Below are 6,048 nucleotides of genomic sequence, written 5' to 3'. Positions count from 1 at the left end.
GACTTGAAAGGTAGGGACAGTAAATTAGGAGGTGGATTATAGACTATAAACTACTCCCTTTGAAGAAGTGTCGGACACTTTGTTCAAATTAAGGCTGAATTGAACTAAAACCCAACACTTTTTTATGGATGGGAGGGAGTACAAACCAAGAGAACACTAAATAGATCACTAATACAAACTGGCGTGAAATACCGCGGAACCAAAGACCGTGCTCCCATGGTGACCTCAGGGGATGGCTCGAGAGGAAACCCTATCCTCTGCCTCAAGCCTCTCCTCACTCATCTCCCCCGCGCCCGGAGACGCATGATGGCGTTCAAAGCCCTTCGGTCGATGAGGGCGGTGAGATTTCCTTGCGCGGGTTCTTCGCTTGAGGATCCCTTCGGTTGTGTCGTCACCACAGATGGCGCGGAGATGAATTGGATCCGGTGCGGCTTCCTCGAGAGATGGTGGTGGTCATCCCATGACGGATGGAGGCGGAGGATCGTGTGTGCATGTCAGGACGCGGTGCCAGGTGAGGGAAGCATCGGGGTGGTCCTGCGGCGCTGGTGTTGGTCTCGCCTCAAGCATGCTCGAAGTCATCAAGCCAACATGTGCAGGCTTCGGGCGGCACACAGCCCCAGTTCCTTCGGAAATGGTAAGATCTTTGGCGCAAGAAGAAGGGGCGACCCATAGCATCTTGACTTGGTTCTGCTTCCCCTCTTTTTTTAAGAATACCGAGTCGGGTTCTTCTCCTGCAAGAATCGAATAGAACATGCTGAACAAGATCTTCTTCATGGAAACCTGCTCGATTTAGATCGGCAAAATCGTACAGATTTTATGAAACCATGTGCGATGGCTCGAATCCATAGTCAATCCTATTTTCGATAGGACCGGTTGACAATTGAATCCAATTTTTCCCATTATTTGACTATCCATAATAGTGCGGAAAGAAAGCCCGGAGGAAGAGTGGCCTTGAGTTTCTCGCCCCTTTGCCTTAGGATTCGTTAATTATCTTTCTCGATGGGACGAGGAAGGGATATAACTCAGCGGTAGAGTGTCACCTTGACGTGGTGGAAGTCATCAGTTCGAGCCTGATTATCCCTAAACCCGATGTGAGTTTTTTCTGTCACCTTCTTCGCTCTTGGCCGACCTTACGGGCTGCCGGTGGGGATTGGGGGGTCCCGAAGTGATCCATCTGGCAACATGGAGCTGCTGGCTTGGACTAATAATACTGGTTTAGCTATATTGCTCTTCTTGCGCCAAGCCGATTTTCAGCTTAATGTTGGCTTCCTCTATGTGGTCTCCGATGAGTTCTGGTATTCCCCGTCGGAGATCTTCACCGATTGGCACAGGATCAGAAACCTGGTTGTGCGCACCCATATTTTCAGCTAGTGCGGCTTCATGAGGGTGGGTGCCAAGTTTCACTTTCTTGCCGATGACACGAGACATGGCTAAGTATAGATTCCATTTTATTGATAGAGGTGGAGAGAGTGGTTGCGATTGGATGCCTGGAAGTGATGGTGGAGATGTGTATTGGTTGTGATGAAGATTATGTTGGACATGCTTGTTTCTTGTGTGTCGGGTGTTTGGTGACTTGCAGCATCGGCCTTGGCAAGCTGAGGTGGAAACAAAGGAGAAATGCATTTTTAGTGATGATCCTCGAGTACCAAGTCGTGATTTTCATGGTGAAAACACAAGGTGAAGTCAGACTCTCTAGAGTGAAAATTTAAGATTTTTGATCGAGTGACAATAACGTTTGTGTGCTGTTTCTTTCTTAGAGGCGCTGCTTTTGAATAATCTATTTTGTATTCCGGGAGTGCTGGTGTTCTCAGTGTTTGATCATCGCTGGGTCTTCCTATTTCATTTTTATTTTATTTTTTGGTTGTGTGCATCTTTGATATTTTCAGGCATTTTGTTGATGCGGGGGCTATATATAATTAATATCTATGCAGGTTAGTTAAGCCAGGTCGTAGAGTGATGAGTGGACATTCGCTGTTTGGCTTAATTCCGATCATCCGTGATGGAACTGAATGAGCGTGATTGTAATCAGAACAGTATTTCGTGATTGAATACAAGCCAGAGGTTGAAAAAGAATATGGTCTACAATTGGAGTAATACTAAATTACTGATGCACGCATGTGTATTAAGTCATCATAATACTTCCTCCGTCATACAAAAGATATCTCAACTTTATCTAAATTTAAATCTTTCTAAATATGATATTGATACATCGACATATAGAGAATGTTAACAGCACAATCTTGATTGTTCTCCGTTAGTAGCTGACGTTCACCAACGCGGCCTAGTGAAGGTAATTACACGCCAATTTTGGAAAGCTGGAGATTCGCTTGATAAAGAATGGAGCTGGGGCTCGGGATGAGGACGTAGTCTTTTTAGTTTTATTTATCGGATTTGCAATGCATGTTAGGTGTCGCAATTATGCGCACATTATTGAGTTTGCAAGATGCAAATGTTAACTAGCCTATTGAAGTTTTTTTTTAGAGCAACCACATATTGCATTAATCGAAAAACAAGTTACATGAAGCAACACATGTGGAAACTAAAAGATAAAATCCTAAAAAATCGAGAAAGACAAAACGATCCCTAAGGTTTGTTGCAACCACCGTCATGGAGGTAAAGTTCCTAAAGTTTCTCTTGATAGCTAGGCTTTTTTTGCATTCCGCTATTTTGTCGGCAGTAAAAAAAATTGGAACAATACCCAGAGAACACGTTATTTTTCCCAGCTACAAAGCTAGTTTGGTCCAAACGAAAACGGTTTTTTTTTAACACATAATATATTAAGCATGCAAGCCGCCTCGTTAAAAACATTTCAGTTCCCTTAGGTACCCTGGTAAGGAAAAGAGTACGTAAAAAACTTGCTGCTCCAAACAAAAGAGCGTTACAGTGTTATATCATCTAGGAGAATTTGGGCTAAGAGACTAGGGGTTCATCGACCTAAATACAAGAGGATTTATCAATGAAGGAAGACCTAGCTATTGCATGAGCCGCCCTATTACAACTTCTCCTACAATGAGTAAACTCAACATTTCCAATTTGGCCTATGATGTTGAAACAAACAGCAAAAATCGCTGTTTCTTCATTCCACAGTTGTTCGTCGCCCGAACAGTACTCAATTACTTCTAAAGAATCTGATTCCGCCTCAATGCTAGTGCACCCCATTATCTTTGCCAACTCCAAACCATCTCTCATTGCATATGATTCAGCCATTGTACTTAAGGAAACATGGGGCAAATATCTTGAAGAAGCAGCTAAGAATACACCATGATCATCTCTTAGTATGGCCCCTGCCGCCCCCGCCCGGTCTTCAAAATTGAAAGCATCATCCATGTTCAGTTTAAATTTATGGGTTTTGCCCAGACCCGCTTTACTTCTGCATTCGGTTTGTTTGCTACCTTTGAGTTCGATGCAATTCCTTTAATAGACATCGCACAGTGGTGCACTGGGGGAATTGATTCACCATGGGTAATCCTCCGACGAGTCCACCAAATATACCACGCACCGATCGCTATGATTTCTTGTAGATTGATAGAAGTGTAGCCGGACCGATTTGATTTCAATAGCTCCTCCAAAACAGCTGACCCAGACCGATCAATGTGCATGGCCGCCGTAATTGTGTCCTCCACGCCAAGAGCTCTCCAAATAGCAACTGCACCTTGGCATTGGAAAATCATGTGTAAAACTGTCTTAGGATGTAAATGACATAAAGGGCACTCTCCACTATCTCCAATATGTCTATCAGCTAGAATAGATTTCAGAGGGAGAATACCATGCATAGTTCTCCAGAAAAATATTTTCCAAATTGGGTTATCAACCGATGTTCCTTGGACCAACGATCTCAAAGTTTGACCATTATACTGGTGCTTCCACTCTATATGATAAGCTGATCGAACTGTAAACCTCCCATTTCTATTTGCATTCCATGAGATAAAATCATCAAAGCCGTTGATGTTTAATGGAATTTGCATGATCCGATGTACATCCACTAGGTTAAAAATACTGGTAATCAACTCCTCATCCCACCTTTCTATCGTTGGATCAATTAAATCACTGACTTTGGAAATAATACATTGTCCACGGGGTGTAATAACCTTTCGATTTGCACTCCTTGGAACCCATGGGTCTGACCAGATATTGACCTAGTTTCCTATGCCAATTATCTAGATATGACCCCTCTTAAAGGTTTGGATGCCAGCAACGATGTTGTGCCATGTGAATAAACAGCCTGATTTAGGCCCAGCTGATAGAATATTCCATCTGGATAATACTTGGCCCGTAGAACTTGAGCACAAAGAGATTCTGGTTCTGAAACAATCTCCACACTTGCTTAGAAAGCATTGCAAGATTGAAAGAATACAAATCCCTAAACCCCATTTCTCCCTCATTTTTAGGGAAACAAAGTTTCCACCAAGCATACCAATGCATCTTCTTCCCTTGATCATCATCTCCCCACCAAAACTGTGCAATAATAGTAGTAATATTTTTGCAAATATTCTTAGGGAGTTTGAACACCGACATAGCGAAAACAGGAATTGATTGAATAACCTCTTTGAGTAAAATCTCCTTTCCTCCAATAGATAGTTGTTTTTCTTTCCATCCTTTTATTCTTTGAATAATTCTCTCAATAAAGTGCAAAAAGCAATCACTTCGATCAGCTCCAACCAAGGCAGGAAGGCCCAGATATTTATCCGAAAGTGCTTCAGTATTAATATGTAGAGTATTACACACCTCCACACGTGTCTCAACATCAGTATTAGGGCTAAAAATACACTTGATTTGGCGACGCTCACAAGCCGTCCTGAATTAGCATAGTAAGTATCAAGCACTTGTTGCAATGAGGTTGCATTATGTAAATCTGCCTACAAGAGAATTAAAGAGTCATCAGCAAATAATAAGTGTGAAACTGATGGTGCATGTCTGCACACCTTTATCCCTACAATGCCACGAACCTCCTCTTCATGCAATAAACATCTCGATAAACCCTCTGCACACAATAGAAACAGGTATGGGGATAAAGGATCCCCTTGTCGAATGCCCCTCGTAGGAATGAAGCCCTCTGTCAACTGTGAGTTATATCTGACTGAGTAAGAGACTGAAGAAACATTGTTCATAATCAGCTCAGTCCACTCCGGGCAAAAGCCCATCTTGATCATCATGTTTTCAAGAAATCTCTACTCTACCTGATCATATGCTTTGTGCATATCCAACTTTACTGCACAAAGACCTGCCTTCCCCTTCCTTTTGTTCTTTATTTTGTGAATACACTCATAGGCAACAAGAATGTTATCAGTGATAAGTTTTCCAGAACAGAAGTACTTTGGGTTGGAGTATAATCTCTGATAGTATGACCTTCAGTCTCAGAGCAAGCATTTAGATATAATTTTATAAACCATATTGCGCAGAGAAATAGGTCGAAATTGTGATACTTCCTCAGGATTATCTACCTTCGGGATAAGAACAATCACTATCTCATTCCATCCGTTTGGTATAACCTTTTCGTTGATTGCCTTTATGACTGCTTGTGTAATGTCATTGCCCTCAATGTGCCAGAACTTTTTATAAAAGATTGCATGCAAGCCATCAGGGCCTGGGGCCTTTAGATCCCCAATACTGAATACAGCCTTCTTTACATCCTCACCCGAGAACGGTGACATTAACCTCTCAATCATAGCAACAGTAACCTTCTGATCAATCTTTGCTATAAAAAAAAGCCGGATATGTAACATCAACCTCCGTAGAAAAGAGGTTAGTAAAATAATTGACAATGAGAGGATTCAGAGCTGAAGTACCTTCCACATAATTCCCATTCAGATCTTTTAATTTCTTTATAAAAAAATCGTTTTTCTTGCCGACGCATAGCTGTGGAAATACGCAGTATTCTTATCAACATTTTGTAGCCAGTTTGCTCGGGAACGTTGGTTCCAATACATTTCTTCTTGGTCCAGAATTTTTTCAATTAACTGGGCTAGTTCCTATTTCTACCGTCACTCGTTGGGTTCGTAGGACCATGCATCAGCGTTTCTAGCTCTCCCTAAGCTTGCCTTAATCTCC

The sequence above is a fragment of the Lolium rigidum genome, chromosome 7 (genome assembly GCF_022539505.1).
Source record: "Lolium rigidum isolate FL_2022 chromosome 7, APGP_CSIRO_Lrig_0.1, whole genome shotgun sequence".
Classification (NCBI taxonomy): Eukaryota; Viridiplantae; Streptophyta; class Magnoliopsida; order Poales; family Poaceae; genus Lolium; species Lolium rigidum.
The sequence above is the reverse complement of the archived record's forward strand: the minus strand, read 5'-3'. Positions refer to the sequence as shown.